We start from the raw sequence: 19,684 nt of genomic DNA, 5'->3' as shown, positions 1-19,684 counted from the left end.
GTTGAAGACAGATTCCCCTGGATTGTAAAGGACTTTCTCATAGCCATTGGTCATTGAGGAAGCACAGCTGAATCTGCCTGACATTTGTCCTGCATTGCCCATGCTGCTAGAAGCATGCATGTATTTTTCTCCCCAGATTCTATACATTTATTCTCACTAATGTTCTTGCCCTTAAACAAACAAACAAACAAAAAAAAACAACAAAAAAACTTATTTGAAATAATCTCAGCTGGGGGAAAAGCAACATTTTGAATGAAACACCAGCAGGATGATGGAGAATAATATTCTGCACTGGGGTGAGGGGGTAAGGTGAGTGAGAGACGGTGTAGGGTGTTTTCTGTATCTAATAAGGAAGGCCTGACAACAAATGGGTTAATAAAATAGTCATTTAAATAAGACAGAATAAGAACACAGCAAGTAAATCGTAAATCTTAAATCCCTTTCAATGATGGGCACCCTGTGCTCACGCATCTGTGGATGGAGCCGGGATGGATTTTCCTGCAGCATGCTGAACAGATCTCATCCGTGAATGGAAGTGCCTCTCTTTCAGTCATTTGAGCTATTATGTGACTTTCTTACAGAGAAAGGATGCTCACATGAGAAGCTGCAGCACTGTTAGATAAAGGAAAGGCCACAAAGATGGTGCAATCACCAGTACCCAGTAGGAGATGCTGCAGGCTCATCTGCCACAGGAGCTGCTGAGTGCATCCTGTGGCCAAGGGATGCTCAGAGCGCAGCATGGGGCTGTAAGCCACCTGTACATGCAGCACAGCATGGGCCTGGGCCTGGGCCTCCTTGGGTTAGCTGTGTTATGGGTCACCTACACCTGCAAAGGGCTCCTGGTCATCATCACTGCATTCTACCTTGTGATCCACATACACTTTACCTTCCCCAAAGATGTTACAAGTTACATGTTGCATTAATGACACACAGGCTTCTCAAGCCCTTAGTGTGAGGCCTGGAACGGCAGGCACAGCCTGCTCAAAACCGCTGACTCCTGGAGTACAACATCATCTGCAAGGCTGTCGGTAGAGTGGCTTCCAGAAACCCAGCATGTTTCTGGAGAATTGGGTGTCCTAGCACTTTGCATCCTCTGAAAGGCTGTAGAATCTGTGTTCAGATCACCAAAGGCAATTTGAAAGTAATCAGATATCTGGCTATCTGGCTATTCCTGTTTGTTACACATTAGAGCAATTAGACTTTCAGGAACTGACTAAATGCACATAAAACTCAGCATTTCTTTCCAACATCTCACAGTGGGTCTGGAAAATGAATTTAAAGTCATATAGTTAGAAAAAATACATATTTAATCTTTATCCTTTATCATATCTTGTGGCTTTAAAAGATGCAGTGGTTTTTGAAATGGAATTCAATTTTTGGTCAATAAACCTTTGCCTGGAAAATGGAGCAGTGCCAGTAGACCATGATGCTGATTTCTTCTTTCAGCGTTTGGTGTGCAAAAGGAAGACTGCAGTTTAGGGTTGTGATATGGATGCTGAAGTGTGACAAATCTGTTTACCTCTTAATGCTTATTAAAACATATTTCCCCCCAAATCAAACAAACAACAAATGCATTTTAAAACATTGAATTTGGAAACACTGAAATGCTGGTAAGATTGAATTTTTAGTTGGAAACCAAAAAATCTAATACTACTATTCAAACTTCTATTTCAAGCCTTTCAAGCTGTCAGAAACCAAATATTAGACTATCTGCACAGGTGTCTACCTATTTAACCTGTGCTACATAATTCTCAGTAATTAGATTCAGTAATAACCCCACAGTTAATATCCACTTTTGCTAGTTCATAGATTATTTTTACTGTATTTAATTTATTCTACTTGTCTGATGGTGTTTAGGTCTCTTTCAATCAGGAAATTAAACTCATATATATTTATTCTACACTTACGGAGACTAGTGAGGGTCTGGATGAGAAAAACCTGTAAATCCTTTTCATCAGAGAGCAACTCTGGACTAGTCGTGCCCTGGAATTCTCCCATTTGGGTTACTCATGCATAGAAGAGCGTGATAGAAAAGAAATACAGAAGCTCAATGGAATAATCATATTATAGCACAGACACCGTCTGAAAACCAGATCCACAAAAAAACCTTTTCATCTAAGGTGGGTATTTACAGCTAAAGAGGTTGCAATTGAAGAATGACAAGGGACAGTATTGGGGGGTTTAGGTACAGTGTTGGAATTATAAATGCACCAGTATCTTCGTATAAGTGATTCCCAAACTCTGTATGGGTGGAAAAGTCCTGAATTGTTTTACAGTAAAGATCTGTGTCCTAACTGGAGTGTAAAAAGTAGCAAACATACTATAAAACAACAACAAAAACAACAACAACAGCAAAAAGAAACAATAAAACAACAATTCCACTGAAATGTAAAATGAACTACAGGGAAGACAGTTTTTACTGTGGTCAGTATATAATAAAAAAAATTGGAACGATTTTGGTGTTACCAGTCTAAATTTCATGACAGTGGAGTACTCACAGTTAGCCATTCCCTGGATACATTTTCTTTATTTGCTGTGTTACAGCAAGGATGCCAATTTTGATGTGAACCACATGATAGCCATAACCTTTTAATAGATTCAGTGAAATTCAGGGAATAAAATGATCAATCACAATTATAGATGGAAACCTTATTCTGCAGGGAGATACCCCACTATTTAAAACCACCATACAGAGATGAAAAGTCTTTCACATTTAGAGGAAATAAAGGGAGAGCAAATGGCTTTTTTTTTTTTTTTAATGGAAATTTCGGGATGGTGAGACTTACTGTGAATAGCGCAGACCTTGAACCCGTTTGGAACAAATTCTCAGTGGTGATCAATGATGTGGTAAAAGCTTCCATACAGTAATACGAAATTGTACGAGCTTTAGTACAGCACTGTGGTGGATTATTGCTGCTTGTAAAATGCTGTGTCCTCATGAATGTCAAACTTTATACAAACCGGGGAAAATCCTGACTGGAATATTATCTCCTTCTTGTAGTGTGCTTGTATGCAGACTTTATCATTTCCAAGAAGGAAAGGCTAATCAACTAAGTATAGGAAATGTCCTCTGTGATAACCTGTAAATGGGAAGATCACATACAATTAAGCATATCTTAACAGCATTGTGATTGGGAAAACTATACTCTTTGCAATGTCCTGCAGTGAGTGTTTTAAAATAACCATTTATAAATTAATGATCCTGAGAAAGGCAGGAAATATCAGCTGGTGGAAACCAGAGGTTCCTCAGCTGTGGGCATATATTAGTAAGCAAAACACTGTGTGGGTGTATAAGCATAAAACAGTTTGATAGAAAAATTAATTTGTTTTTATGGAGCAAACTGATTAGTTTCAGAAATGTGTTTCTGTTCTAGAAAACGTTCTGCAGCTATCCATGTCTCTAAAGAATTACTTTGATGCAAAAATGACCTTTATCTTTGTGGAAAAATAAAATGTATCTGGCATACTGCATCTTGTGATTTCATGATAAGGCCACATTAAGTTGAAAAGCACACTTTACCAGAAGAGGTTTGGTGTTCTGCATACTTCTACATTTTGTTCCCCTCGGGTAATCTGGCATTTGAAAAGCTGGAGTTGCCATTTGTCCTGACTGAAGGCATGACAGTCCCAGAGGTACAGGATAAAGATGGAGAAAGAACAACTTGAAGATGCAGGAGATCCTCGGTGCAAGTAATTCCTCCAGAAGTACTAAGCTTGTCCCATAAGTCCGAATTCATACTGAATTCAGCTAACTTAGCAAACATCTTTTATCCTGATAGCAATGCCAAGCCCTCAAATACGAGGTCTGTGGATGTCTTTGATCTGCATACCATTGCAGTAAAGCAATTTTGATTCTATACAAGTCATTATGCCCCAGTAATTATGGGCAATACTAATATTGGTTAAAAGTGATTACCAAAATATTAACTTTGCTGCCGTCCATCCCTCTGTTAATGGACCATTATTTTTCTCAAGTGAACTATTCAACTACTGTAGACCAGAGGTAAATGCTTGACTGTATTTTGCTAATGAAACATAAGTTATCAGGAAGTCACATCTTGAGTGTTGCAGAGCCCTGCCCCTCCAATTTTGTCAAAGGCCCCTACAGTACAAGCACAGCATTATACCAGAGGCCTAGGGTGTGTAAACTGAAATCACAAATGATCTGCTGCAGATAAATGCAGCCTCAACAAGTGGTTAGAAACAATTCTGGAGCAGAATTTGAACATGTGTAGACTTGTGTAACAGACTACTACAGCTGCCCACGACTGATCACATTGCAGAGAAGTCTGCGTAAAGAATCGGAAGCAGCAGTGAACCCAAACTAGTTGCACTTAGAACTGGGTACGCAGAACAGGTAAAAGACAGGAACTTTGTCAGAAGTTTTAGAAATTTCTTTTTCTGCTAAATTGTCTGGGAGAATATCCCTTTGGTTGGTTTAGGTCAGCTGCCCTGGTGATGTTCCCTCCCCACCTCTTGCCCACCCCCAGCCTGCTGGCTCTGGGGAGTTTGGAGAAAGTCCTGATGCTGTGCCAGCACTGCTCAGCAGCAGACACAACACTGGTGTGATACCAGGGCTGTTCTAGCTACAAGTGCAGAGCACAGCACTGCTGCTGCAGGGAAAGTTAACTCCATCCCAGCCAGACCCATTACAGCCAGATTGCTTTCCACAAAGGTAAGTGTGGACATCTCCACGGGTGGCTGCGGGTGGGCAGTGGTAGGGTGTACACCTGCAGGGTCACAGGTGACAAAGGCCTCCTCCACCTGGTTACTCACCTTGGAGATTAGTCACCCAAAGTGCCCTTGTACAGCATTGCCTTGGAAAACGTCCACTTGGAAAGGCCACAGTGAGGAAGGAGAGCAGCTTTCCCAGACTTTTGATCGAGAGTTATTTGCTTGTCTGGGCGATGCAGGAGCATTGACAGCCAGTATGGGTGTGCAGAGCAGCTTGAGGATGTTTGGGCACTCCCAGAAGCAGTTGGGTTAGAGTTGTGCTGCCACAGCTTTTTAACAACTATCATGCCACATTACGGAGCTTCCTAATGTTCCCTTTTCTCAGTGGGCAATTTGGGTGGCTGAGTTTAAGTGCAGAGGTTTCTGGGTTGAGCCGTTCACTTTCCTGAGTCAGTGGTGAGCAGCTGAGCCTGTCAGGTCTGAGGTCTCACTACCTGAGAGGCTGCAGCTTCCCGAAACTGCACGTTGGGAACTGGTCTAACAACTCAGCTGACAAATATCGCGTCTTCTCAGAGCTCAGCATGTGTGTTTTCTGAATTTTCTTTATTCAACCAGGTGGTGGAGTGCTGCTGGTTGAGTCCCTTCTGAAGGAAGATAGAAGTGGACCTGTAGAAACCCAACTGTATTCAATGAATATGTTGGTACAGACAGAAGGAAAGGAGCGAACACCTGCAGAGTACAGCAAGCTTCTTGCAGCAGCTGGCTTCAGAGAGGTTCAAGTGAAGAGAACTGGAGAACCCTATGATGCAGTTCTAGGGAGGAAATCATTTTCTGTCTTCTGTCCTCTTATGTGCATAAGTGGGAAAATGTGGTAAGCCACCAACTTAACTTTCTTTTAGTTAAGGCAGTGAAGTAGTTTTTTTTTTTTTTTTTTTTTTTTTTTTTGTAAGCTGCTACATTGTAAGGAATGTCACTGATTTCTGAGCACATTTGGGTTGTATGTCTGAGTATGGGAAAAATATACTAACACCTGCTCCACAAGGAATTGCCCAGAAAAAAAATGTAGCATGGAGAGCTTATTCTTACTGCTCTGTATACTGTTTCTGCTCTGCTTCAGGTCTTTTTTTTTTTTTTTCTTCATTCTTTCCAAGTGTAACACAGTGACAAACACAAATTTTAATTTGTTCTCTGTTTCCTTCATGCAGAATAAAACTGATCACTGCACTGAGCTCTGTTCAGTACTCATGTTTCCAGTGGAGTAATGTAGTAAATTCTAGCTCCTTTTTCTTTCTGGACCTCTAATTTTGTCCTAAGAGGGATAGGCAGTGACCATTGATGTGGGAAGTAAAAAATACTAGCAAATGAAATATTTCTCATTTCTTTGTTACAGTCTGTGAGACACATTTGGTTCAGGGTATAGTGCAGCCTACATACTTGCAGGGGCAAAAGCAGGGTTTGTTATTAGAGGAATGAATGCACTCATTCTAAATCGTCCTTAGGATTTAAGCACAGAATTTCTGTATGTGGCTATCCTACAAATATCATATTTCAGTGGAAAGCTTGTTTCCAAAACCAGTTTCTTTCTAACCAGGAGTTGCACAGAAGTGCACTGTGACCCTTGGCTATGGGTCTTTTCATCTGTGGCAAATGTGCTTCATGAAAAAAAGAGCCTGTTGGATGAGGAAATAGACTTTGAAGAACACAAGACCAACCTGGCTTTTGTTGTGACAGTTTTGGGGAATGGCAGTTCTGGTGGTAAGTGAGAAACTCAAGGCAAGGTAGTCTCCATGGGTAGGTCCATGGAGAAGCCAAGACACCAGGAAAGTCCAGAGGAAGCTGATATGAAAAATGATGTTGGATTTCCCTTAGAAGACAGATTAACTTTGGAAGAAGAGATGTTCACAACCTAGCCTGATGACTGTCAGGAGAACAATGATGCTTCTGAACTTTTGAGAGCCCAGAGAACAGCAGTTGTGAGGCAGTACGTAGTGGTGGAGGATCATAGAATCCTTAAGGTTGGAAAAGACCTCCAAGATCATATGGTCCAACCATCCCCCTACCACCAATATCACCCACTAAACCATGTCCCTTAGCACCACGTCCAAACTCTCCTTGAACACTCCCAGGGATAGTGACTCCACCACCTCCCTGGGCAACCCATTCCAATTCCTGACTGCTCTTTCTGAGAAGAAATGTCTCCTCATTTCCAACCTGAACCTCCCCTGCTTGGAACTTGAGGCCATTCCCTCTGGTCCTATCACTAGTTATCTGCAAGAAGGTTTAGTTATCCATCAGAGATCTCTGCTACTTGCTGCCCACTATTTGTTTAAATTACTTGGTGAAGTACAGCCCATGATTACACAGATGACTTGTGTATGAAGCACTTAGAAGAAGTAGTGGGAAATGAGTGTCTGGTCACGTGGCTTGAATACTAGTTGAGGTTGCAGCAGGTTGTATAGTTTCTTAACAAAGTATAAGCAGTGTACAACTAGTATAAGAAGAAAGGATTTTTATTTTTTTTTTTTCCATGTTAAGGCCTGGTCTCCAAATCACTGAAGCAGAAACTACCTTAATTTTGACATTCCAGACTTCTGAACATTTGAAACTGCAATGTTAACATCCGTCAGGTTTTCCCTTTAGCTAGGGACTTGTTTATCTAGGTGTTTTTTTCTAAGGTTAGCATAGCATTTGAAAAAAGCTGTTCTCTGCCAGTGCTCAGCTCTACCTATTACTTATGGCTGTGAACACTTGTGCCTGCACGGGGAAAGCTGGAAGGATTAGAGCTCCAGGAGACAAATAGATCACTCTTTTCAATGAAGAGAGCTAAATCCCTCTCAGACAGACCCAGTAAAATGATAAAGAGGAGCTGTAGTAAAAAATTGTAAGATAGATATATGCTTTAACTACAAAATCATCTATCCTGAAAAATGTCTGTCTGGCACTCTAAACACATGACTAGTGCCAAAAGGGAAAAAGAGAATTGTTTTGAAACTTTCTTAGAGAAGCCAACATACACTTCTGCCATAGCAGGAATCCCGAAAATTTTATTCCACATCTAGTGTTTCTTTCATGTTTAAAGTATTGTACAGTTTACCACCTGAGTGGTAAAGCAAACCATAACCACATATATAATTTCCCTTGAAATTCTGCTCCTCAGTTATGATTCTGCATGTTCAAAATCTAAGAGTGTGAAATAGGCTAGAAACATATTGTCATCAAATCAATTGGTGTTTGAAATAGTGATGATATTAGTCATAAAGCAAAGGAAAAGATTAGTAGTTTATATTTGATACATATACATTAGATGCTTGTAAACGTTAGATTTTTTTTTAAAATGCAAAATATTATAGGAAAAAAAAAATATGTCACTGCTTTCTACGTTGGTACATCCGTGTCTGGTTCATACGCTATTAAACGGAGTTGGATCCTTCTCCGGTGTGGGTGCCGCTCTCTCAGTCGCCACTAGATGGTAATATTGCTGTGTCTGTCTGCTGCGTTAGCACCAGCCATTATTAACGGGAAAAAAAAAAAAGTGGAAAATTGTGTATGGTCATTTGTGGTGACAGCTAAAATGCCATGTAAATTACACAGTTTAGATGCTGGACGTCAAGATAAAATTGATTGAAGCATCTCTGTGTTCAGCTCTCAGTAAATGGAAACCTTTTTTATCATGCAGCACTCAAATCTGGAAGCAGAGGTGGAGGGAGCACACCCTTGTCTTTAATGTTCCGTGAGTTTTATGCCTTGAATCCGTTGTTCCTTTTATGTCCCCATCATCCCCCATGAAGGACGGCCTCCGCTGCCTCCCTGCAGGAGCTGGCACCTCAGATACAGCGCCCGAGCTTCCCAAGCTGCCTGCTGCCCCATGTCTCCGGCGGGGTCCGGTCCCTTGCATGCTGTCCATGACCATGGCCTCATCTCAGGCTGCTGTCATGTCTGGATGTTCCTCAGGGTCTGCTCGGCCAGAAATATCCCTAGCCAAGGCCTGTCATCTGCCATAAATGCACGGCAGTTTTTCCTGGATGTGTCCATTTCAGCAAAGGGATCAAAGCAGGGTGCAGAGCAGGGTATGACTACTGACCACCGTTTGTAGCTGTAAGCAGGAAAGACGGGCAAAGCGGTTTGCGTGACTTCCAGGGTGACACCAAGAGCAGGACACACCCTCACCAAGACCATGCGCACGCTAGTCACTAGGGAGACTCAAAGCACAGAGGAATGAGATGTATGTGTCTTTATTTCTTGTCCCTAGGGAGCTGGGAGCACACCAGGACTGCGTACTTTGTATAACCTAGGACAACTCTGCGCCAGCTCCATGTGGCCTTCTTAACGTTCCTCTCTTTTTCTGGAGGATGGACTCCTGAGTGCCGAGAAATTGTTCTCAAAATGTTATAGGACGGAGTGATGCACTGATTATCTTCCTTTCACCAAGTTCCTGAGTGTTCAGTAGGGCCAGGCAGCCCAGCCCTCCTGTCTCAGAGAGCAGCACTTTCCTTGGACTTGTGGCTTACCTGCCTGATGTTTCTATTCTGCACCTGAACTAATGGCATTCTTTTAATCCTTCTATACATCTATCCATCCATCTACCTACCTATATTATTAACTTTCCTGGCAGCCTCCACTAGTACTATGCCATTGTCATGGTCTAGTTTTTGTCATACTTAACTCCTGAACTAGAGTACAAATGTTCCTTGGATCCAGTCATGTCAGAGTTCTGCTACTGCAACATTAATTCATGTAGTGTAGGCAGTGGCCCGTGTGATATAACTGGCATATTTTGCAAGTATTTCTTCAACTTTCTATACCAACATTTGCCTGTGAACAGTAGACAGTGCACACTGCTTACACAGCTCTGTATTCATGTTCTGGACACATCCACGTTTTGTGTTTCCCGCAGTAGCTGGGGGAGATCATATTCCTGCATTCGACAGCAATATGTGAACAGATACAGAACAGAACTTTTTGACTTTTGGACCAATTCTGAAGGCATTTAGAAAGAAAATATAAAAAGTCATTGGAGGTGTGGATTGTGCAGGAACTGAGTTTTTCTGTGACTCAAAGGAATCTCAATTAGTGGTGCTTTAACCCTACTAGGCACCACATAGCTCATTACTCATTTGTTCTCACAGTGGGACAGAGGAGGGAGGATGAAGAGCAAAAGAGAGAAAACTCATGGGTTGAGATAAAAACAGTTTAATAAGTGAAGGAGAGAGGAAAAAAAATCAAACAAATGAGGGATGCAAGGGCAGACGCTCACTACCTCCCACAGGTAGATCAGTTTCCAGCCAATCTCAAACCAATGACTACCTTCCTCAAACTACCCACCCGTTAGTTGTTATATCTGATCATGACGTTACATGCCATTGAATATCCCTTTGGTCAATCTGGGTGAGCTGTTCATCCAAATTGCTTGGTGGGGCAGGGTGGGAAACAGAGTAGTAGTCCAGTTGCCTTAAAGCCTGGACTGAGGCACTCTGAATACTCTGAGCACCTGGACGCACAGCAGAGACCTTCTGGAACTGGCCCTAAACACCTGGAGCTTGAACCTTGCAGGGTGAGCTCACACAAGAAGCCATGAAGGAGACACATAAGGAGATCTACTGAAGCTGGGTATTTCCTTTTGAATATATGTGCCAGGAAGGAGTCCAATAAGAAATATAAGACAGTTGACTATCATGGGCAGTTGAAATACGGAGCTGAACCTGAACATGGTTTGGTTTACTTTCCCAGCTTCTTCATGGAGGTAATTCATCCTGTCTGCACAAAGATGGCAGAGTGAAAATGAGATAGGGAGTGGAAGTGTGGGTTTGAGGGAGGCCAGTCTACCTGGTTGTCTTAGGATTTGGGTTAGGGCAAGTGTTTGGGTTAAGAGAAAGAAAGCCTAGAGCTCCAGGCAGAGTGGGTCTGGAAAGAGGTTGCCAGTGGGAATGACTGGCTACAAAATGAACCTGCCTGTGAGAGCTTTTTTGATCTGGGTCACAACCTGGTGAAGCTAAGCCTTCAAGTAGGGCTGTTGTGTTCAGATTCAGAAAAAGAAAAAGCCTACAGCTCCCTGCTAGAGAGAAGCTACAAAGTGGCAGCCAAGGGAAAAAGTAGGCTGAAAAAAACCCCACTTTGTCTGGAAGACCTTTTTGGTCTAGGGAGAGGCTTTGTGACTTTGCCTGAAGTTTAGCCTGCAGTTAGGCCTATTTCAGCGTTAGGATTAGTGCTGAGAGAAACAGAAAGCATAGAGCTCCAGGTAGAGCAGGACTTGAAAGGGGCTGCCAAATGAAAGGTTGGGCTACAGAGAGAGCTTGACTGAAATGATTATTTATTTATTTATTTATTATTTTTTTAAAATCTAAACAATGGCTTGATGTTGATGACTTTGTCTAAGGCTTGGCCCAAACTTAATTTCTTGTCTTCCAGCTGATGTGAAGACTGTGAGGTTGGAGTTGCTTCTGGAAATGTTGACAGTCTTGTATTTCTCATTTCCTTCCACCAGGACAGATGGTGGAAATGTCTTGCTACTCTTCTAATTTGCCTTGGAGGCTTGATCTGAAAGATCATTCAATGGTGTAAACAGACATTTCAAATGTGTTATATTTCTCCTGATTGGCTTATCTTGTTTATGAACTTTTTGATAAAGCTTTCAGGTCATTATTTATCTTTTGTATAATTCCACATTAAAATTATAAAAATTACCTTCCATTTTTAGCCAGAATTTGTTCTTTACAGTGTTGTCAACCTCAATTGCACAAAGATTAGAAAGGTCTGCAAATCATGAGATTTATTTTAAAAGTAAATTAGGCAGTTAAAATTTGCTTTCACTTATATGAAATGTGAAATACCCTGTGTCCTGTGAAACAGGATATGCTGTTTATGTTTATGAGGTTCTCTGCACACATATACAGTCTAGAAGCCTCTCTGTCTGTCTGTTTTATTGAAAGCTGTGATTTTGCTTTCTTGTTATTTTCTGGCTATCAGGAAAAATCCTACCAGGAAAAAAAAAAAAAAGTTATAATGAAAGGAGAGAAACAGTGGTATATTCAACATTGTTTGAGGTGGACTCATCATGCGAACCTCTGAATAAGGTCCCCTAAGTTTCTTTTGTTGCCAGGGCAGAGATATGAGCACTTCAGGGTAACATTTTTTCCAAAATGTTTCACATATCTCATTCACCTAGAAACACTAGGATGAGACAGAGACATCAGATGATCCTATCTGTATTGCCTTTAATCCAAGAACAGATGCCTTTCTAAAATGAATGTTCAGTTCAGTGAGTTCTTGAGCTCAGTAACAGGCATCAAAGCTTGTGTAAGAAATCTTTGCAAAGGCTATTAGCTTTGTGGGGCTAATCTCACTGGACTTTCATTATAATCAGAGGAGACTGAATGAATCGGGTATAGAAGGAGTCTGCACTTATAGCCATCTACAGGAGCCTTCCTCTACCTTGACTGTAGAAAGACCATAGGAAAAAGCTTGCTTTTTGTCCTGTTCAGTGATATGTACAAAGTCAAATCACAAGTCCATAGTGGTCCTTCTCATTCTTAAACAGAATAGAGCATAGTTCATGAGCCACTATGCAGTTTATGCCTCAGTAGGAACTCACCCTATGCATATCTACATGAGACTGCAGGATTTGGGACAAGAGGTTTTGGAAAGTTCCCTCTTAAGCTGCAACCACTGTGCAGCGTTCCCTACCTGTAGTTATGCAGCCTGAAGGTGACTTTGCTAGGAGCTGCAGCCTGTGAGTAATTTGTTCTGAATGGTTGCTCACTTGCTAGACAAAGAAAGGTGTTACATCCTGCAGCAACCAGGAACAAACACAAAATAAGGAAAGGAGGCTGACCAAACAGCCAGAAGGAATGTGTGGGGCTGACTCAGGTCTTTGTTGATTTCCCCATCACCACCTTGAAGGTAAAGCAGTTCAGAGAAATGCTTTTGCTTATTGGACTGCATCAGTAATGGTAGTTTCATGCTAAAGAGTTGCCTGAAGGAAATTGTGGTTTCTGTGAATTAATTACCCTTTTAAGTGAATGAATTAAGTGTCTAAGTGTGAATCCTCTACAGTTTTCACCAAGAAAATGTTAATTTATCCTTGAATAAAGAACACAGCAAAATCAGCCTATCAGCCCTTACATGTTGGAAAATGATAAAAAAAAATAAAAAATCTCATACAAGTATGCCCGCAAGTTCTCCCAAACTCTTACTTACACTAGTGGACACACAACATCAAGCCCATCTCATTATCTTCTATGCTTGTAACTTCTGTCCTCTTACACCCTTTTCAACTCTGCCAGTGTCTGTTGTGATCCTTGCTGTGTAAAGCCTGCTGTAATTGTCAGATCTTCAGGGTATGGAGCAGTCATCTCATGTGTTTGTAAAGCACATGACTGTGGAGTGCTGTGACTCAAGAGAAAGTTCTTGGTTTAACCCAAAGGACGTGACTAGTCAGCATGCTCCAAATCCCTAGCCCAGGCACAACACCCTGGCTTAGTATTGCAGCAGTGACTCCCTTAATAAGTTTTACATGTGTCAGTGAAAAGGACACAGTCCTAGTCCTGAAAAGCTTTACATTGCATATATAAGGTCTTGCAGAGAAATGAAAGAAGAGGGCCACAAGGATGACCAAAGGTCTGTAGCACCTCTCCTATGAAGACAGGCTGAAGGAGCTGGGGTTGTTCAGCCTGGAGAAGAGAAGGCTCTGGAGAGACCTTACAGCAACCTTCTAGTACCTAAAGGGGGCCCACAGAAAAGCTGGGGAGGGACTCTGCATGGAGTGGAGTGATAGGACAAGGCATAATGGCTTTAAAATAAAAGAGGGTAGATTTAGATTAGATATTAGGAGGAAATTCATCACTCAGAAGATGGTGAGGCCCTGGCCCAGGTTGCCCAGAGAAGCTGTTGATGCCCCATCCCTGGAAGTTTTCAAGGCCAGGCTGGATGGGGCTTTGAGCAACGTGGTCTAGTGGGAGGTGTCCATACCCATGGCAGGGGGTTGGAACTGGGCGGTCTTTAAGGTCCCCTCAAACCCAAACCATTCTGTGATTCTGTGATTCTACGAAACAAGATGCTTTTGTGTTCTGAGATGAACCTTGAGGTGGGCAAGGAATTAAAGGCAGAAAAAGAGCTGAAACCAGAGCATACCAGTGGACTGCCTATTGCTCATCTGGCTGCTCTGTATCAGAAGATAGGCTAGACATTGTCAATATGCTACAGCTGCATATATAAACTGATATTTAAGCTTTCTAAGTTAGAGAATTCCCATCTCAGAGTCAGTGACAATTCTGCACTTGATTTGAACAAGTGCACGAATGGGCCATTTTGGTTAGTCAGAACTAATTGTTTAAATGCAGTATGTGTGATTTAAATCTTTACAGTAGGAAAAGACTAATAACATGGACTTAGAACTATCATGCCTTTTCTGGAAAATCTTTATGGGGTGAGCTCAGAGTCCCTTCTGTTCCTTTGAAAGTTGAAGACATTTTGCTGTTTAGTTATTGGCTTCCTTATTGGGAAGATAAGTTATCAGCCCACATGCATAAGAGTAAAAACGAAAACCCTGCTACTTGTCCTTCAGAAAGTTGCTTTCGTTTTTTCCCTGTGAGTTTCAGTACTGGGGATCTGATAGAGCCTGAAGCCAAGTTGTGCTTGACAGGTCAATGCCAGGGTAATCCTTGACTGCTCTGAATTTAAGACAGAGGCGTAAAGGTTTCATCAGTTTCATCAGAGCCTCTTCCCATTTTTCTTGCTAAAAGACAAACATGTGAAACATGTGAAGAAGACCCGTGCTCCACACGAGGAACACACTTATGTTCAGCAGAACCAAGTTGCTTCTTTTGCTCATCAGGACATTGCTGTCTGAGCAACAGCCACCCTTGGCAAGGTTTCTGTTAACACTGTTGATAAATCTTAAGGAAAAATCTGACTTTGCAGCGATCATTCTGAGTAACAAGTGCCTTGCTGTAAGAGGGCAAATTGAAACCGTGTTCTCTCTATGGCTTCCAACAGGGATTTATGGTGAAAACTTATCACATTTGGTGTCTTTCAGATGTTTCTACCTGCCATTGGATGGGTGTTTTAATGCATACATTCCAGCAATAGATATGTTGGCATCCTCCCAGCAACCTTTAACTGTCCTTTAAGCAACCTGCAATCAGCAAAGCTAGTTTTAGCATAACTTTAATTGAGAAATGTGATCTGGGAGGCTCTTACACATGGTTGGATAATATAATCTCCAAAGTTTTCACTAAAAGCATCTTTGCTAATAAGCAATTAACTTTGGACTTTAGTTTTCTACCTGGTGAATTTTCAGCTGTGTTAGTCTTCCAGCTGTGGCACTGAAGAACAGTGACAGCCCTTGAAAAAAAATGGTGGGCTGGGTGTGAAAAGATCCTCTGTGAGACAGATAGGCAGACTTGAGTGAAATATCAGTGAGAGCTTCCCATTTCCATGGGCACTGATGAAGATTTGAAACTCAAAGGAAACAAAAGCACAAGATTTTAGCAGAGGCTTTTCTGCCCACTAAGCCTATCCAAGTGAAGCCAGTGAAGTGTGTTGGCATAACTGAACAGACTTGTGCCCATTCATTCTGTGTCATTTTGTTTTCTTGGTGGTCTGACTGGGCTCTTTCTAGAGCAGTGGAATGGGAAAAGCAAACTGTGACTTTTGTAGGTTTTCTCCCCCTTGTTAATGTTAAAAAGTAGTAGGACAGAGATTTGTGACTTTTGGGTGATGGCAACATAGTGAAGCCAGTTCTCAAATTTCAACCCTGTGCTGGGGATGGATGTTTGCCCTGACAGACACAGACGGCTCTTGTGGACTGAATTCTTCCCTTCTCTCTCACCCCTGATCTCCCCACACCTTCTCTGTCTTTGTGTTTTTTAAATCCTTGGAATCTTTGCTCCTCCAAAGAACGATCAACTCTTCTTACATGTCGCTTGTGTTGTGTGAATGTATAAATAGAAAATCATGCAACAGAACTGCTCAGGGCACCAAGGGACTGGAAACAGTTACCTGTTGAGTTTCACAATGCATTGTTACATCTACTCTGTAAGTCTGAAAACATGGTGCACCCCATGAATCAATTTTCCTTTACATCAGTGGGGAATGCTACTGGAAAATACAGCTATACACTGTAAAAATCTAAGTTCAGGTACCATAAAGAAAACAAACAAACAAAAAAACAACAACAAAAACAAACAGTGAATTCTTTCACTTCATCTATTAACTTTTGTAGGAATTTCTCCTATATTCCCAGTAACTAAGTTTAAGTGAAAATTGAGAATTTGCTACTTTTTCTGGGGTGATAATCTTGTCAAACTTAAATCAGCCAAACAAACAAATGAAAAACACACAACAAAGGCCTCCACTTTTCACCAAAAGTACTGGTAGAAAGTCAATTGCTTTATTCCTTCCTATTTCTCAGTTTTGCTTAGACATTCTTAGACATTCAGTCTGTGATGTCAAAATGATTTCCCATGCCCTGTGGACCCTATTCTATTCAAGGTACAATTCTAAATCTATGGACCAAGTACATAAAAAAGCTTTTCATTTTCCTTAAACAAAATGGAAATGTTAAGCTTCCATTGAATTTTGTAACTTCCCAATGAAAATAAAAACCAAAATATAAGTGAAAAACACCAAACAAACAAACAAACAAAAACACTCAAAAAGCCCATGTCCTACTAAAATTCAGAAGACCCAAACTGGGTGAAAATGTTTTTTTACCCGTACCTTGTTTGTTTATCTATATCTATACAGGTAGGGGCTAACATGACAGTCTACAGAACTGTAGACAGCTCGTATTCATATTAGAGCATCACTTCCAGTTTTCATTGCAAATGCTGAATGTAACATGGCAGCACCTCCTTTGATTCATAGCCTGAAACCTACATCAGTTACCACAGTGAAGTAGAAATATGAAACATAAGAAATTATGTAGAAAAAGTATATCTGGCTTGCTAAGATTCTTTACACTAGTTGAGTGTACTGTTTGGAGAAGACAAAACACTAGCCAAAAGAATAACATCGTTGTGCATTGAAAGATAAATTGAAAGGAAAGATTGAATTATGAAAAGGAAAGGCTACTCAGTTTGGAACTGTTTAAAATGAATTTATCTTCATGAAGAAGCATCTGTTAAAACTGGTTTAAGTGTTAATGTTTGACCTTGATTGTTAAGTCCCTGGTAAGAAAACATTAGCAGTTTTCTCTGGCAAAATAGCAGTTAGTGTAGTTGCCATTGGGTGTAGCTATTGTGTTACTCTCTCCCTGGATGATCACAGAATAAACACAGAACTGGTTATTTTTGCAATATAGTCAGTATAGAAAAAATTCTTTCTCCATAAAAATTTCAGGTTCAGCAGTATCTTAGGAGTACGATAGAAATCACACTAATTATTATCATTCCCTACAGTGTAGAAAGAAAGACTTTACCATAAATCCATGCTTGTAACTGATGCACATTTTAATCATTGAACTAATAAAAAAATATACATACAGTACATTTTGTGCTTGAGCTTGAAGTTGGCATACTTGAAGAGATGTGCTTTTCCCTAGTTTGAATAAATTTGGTTTTGAAATAACAATGATCTGGAGGAGTGGAAAAAATCCACTTAAGGCTAATGAAACCTCGAGAGTATGCAGAGATGTCTCATAAGCAGATTCTGTGTGCCTAGTAGAACTTGTTGTTCTACTCCCACGTGATTAGTTGTTCTCGTGGGAATAAAGGGAGCTAAATAAATGCTTCCCTCTCTCTCAATCTCCTTCCCCATCGTATGGGACACTGAGATGTAAGTATTTGGCCACTATTTAAAATGTGAATGGACAAAGTAGAAGAAGAGGATCTGAGGACTTGGCTAAAATAACACAGGGACCATTGAATCTTCTCAGATTGTTGAAGAAATTGCCCGGTCTAGATTGGTGCCTTTATACAAATGTAAAAGGGTGAATTTTTGCTGCTCAGCAAACTTTGTATTATATACCCGACATTAAAGACATCACTTTCAAGAGAAGGGTATGATGCAACAATAAAATCACTCGAAGAGGTAGAAATGAAGACTTTTCAGAGCTGCTTAGATTTAAACTTTCAGATAGCAGCACAAAGAAGACACCTCCTGCAAGTCTGGGGCAAGTCTGTTCCCTTCCACCTCAGTGCAAGACATATAAGACTTTCCAGGGAAAGGATGGAAGAGTCATGTCCTCTCTATTTTTCTTGTAGGTTATGGAAGCAGAGCTTGCAGAATGGGAAATATGGTGGCATAAGTGATGTCGAGGAAGATCTTTGTGCTGTGTCTTCACTTGAAGCCATAGTTTCCTTCAGGTGGGGATGTGGTCTCTGTAGTCATACTGAGAAGCTTCAAACACTCGTCTGGTTTTAGCACTAGTAGCTTAATTTTTTCAAAACTTTTTTTTTTTTTTTGTGTGTGATCTAAAGCTGATTTCAGAGCATCTTGAAGCTTCAGGTGACACTATTTTATTTTATTCTTTTTTTCCGGAGTGGTCTTACACTTAGAAAAAATATATACATATATATTTTTAATAACTGCATTGCTTTAATTTGGTGCTCATTAAAGAAAGGGAGATCTAACCCTGACTTGCACTAAGACATAGCAGAGCCAGATGTTTCCATGCACCTTTACATATGACTTTCTGTCTGCAGACACTTCAGCAGTTGTATCCACAGAGTGTCAGGAAATGATCTGTGCCTAGACCCAGGTAAAGGTCAGACTCTAGGACAGGATGATAAGGAAGGAGCACAGATGACAAATGAGTATGGAACTCCTTCAGCAGAATCAGTGGCAGTCACTAATCTTGGTCTCAACCAGAAATATTTCCATGGCCGTTTTAAATGGAGAGTTATCTGCTTGGCTGTCAATCAGTTTATTTGTCATTCGAGTTACCTAAGACATATTAGCTCAATGGAAATTGCCAGTAACACACAGTGAATTGATCGACATTTTCAAATATTTATTTTAGACAACCAGCTAGAATATTGCTAGAATTCGGACACCTGCCAGCAGGGTAGAAGAATATTAATTATTTTATATTTAACCCAGGGGAATTTTAGGAGACGAGGATACAGATTCAGGAGTTCCAAAGAGTGAAATAAGCATGCTGGGCTTTTGAAAATATTAACTCTGTCCATGAAATTAATAAGGTATATTGCATAATCCCATAATGGAGATATGGCTATTCCAGTAATGCTAATCAATATGCAGAAAACATCTGGTTTTCTTAAAATGCAAAAAATAAGCTAGGATGTTATTTATGAATTATACTTTTGCCAGTTAAGTTATTGGAAGGACAACAGAGCTTTTTTTCTGCCCTCACTTTGGCTCTTCAGATGGGTCTGCCACCTACTTTAGTCTCTGATGTTTCTACAGACAGATGTTAATTGGGTAAAGCCTCATCATGCTTCTTCTGTCCCAGCAGCAGGAGAGATGGGGAGGGACCTACAGCTTCTCCTCATTCAATAGCAGCATTGAGGTTGCATAGATGAAGGGAACAGGTCTTATTTATGCTCTTGTGACATTTTTCAGGAGTACAGGCTCTTTGTGATTTTTACATTGTACCTCCAGACAAAGCCTGCTTCCAGGGCTCTGGCTGTGATGACTTTTTTGGTTGCTTTGCATTAGAAGGACATAACTGAATTGTGTCACTAAAAGTTACATCGGAGGATAAAGATGAAAGAAAAGGAGACCAAAAAAGCAAGTGTGGTGTTTGTAAGAACAGAGAACAACCTAAGAACCACATTAAAGATAACGAGAATGAAAGTTAAAAAGAATTACTTGCAGTACTTAAGACACTCCACTATAAGAAAGGAGGTGGGAGAGTTATCGACGCAAGTTTTCCTAAATCCTATGTAGCCATTCAAAAGTGGTTTCCAAGCAACAAGAACATGTAGATAGCCCCAGGAGTAAGAGGTATTGTGAATGCTTGGAGACACAAAGGGGAATAAAAAGATGAAGCAGGGCTGCAGTCAGGCTGGGAAGATGCTGGGGCGGAGGGCTCCCCTGAAGCAGCCCTGAC

This window comes from Anser anser, assembly GCF_964211835.1.
Source record: "Anser anser genome assembly, chromosome: 1".
In the NCBI taxonomy this organism is placed as follows: Eukaryota; Metazoa; Chordata; class Aves; order Anseriformes; family Anatidae; genus Anser; species Anser anser.
The sequence above is the reverse complement of the archived record's forward strand: the minus strand, read 5'-3'. Positions refer to the sequence as shown.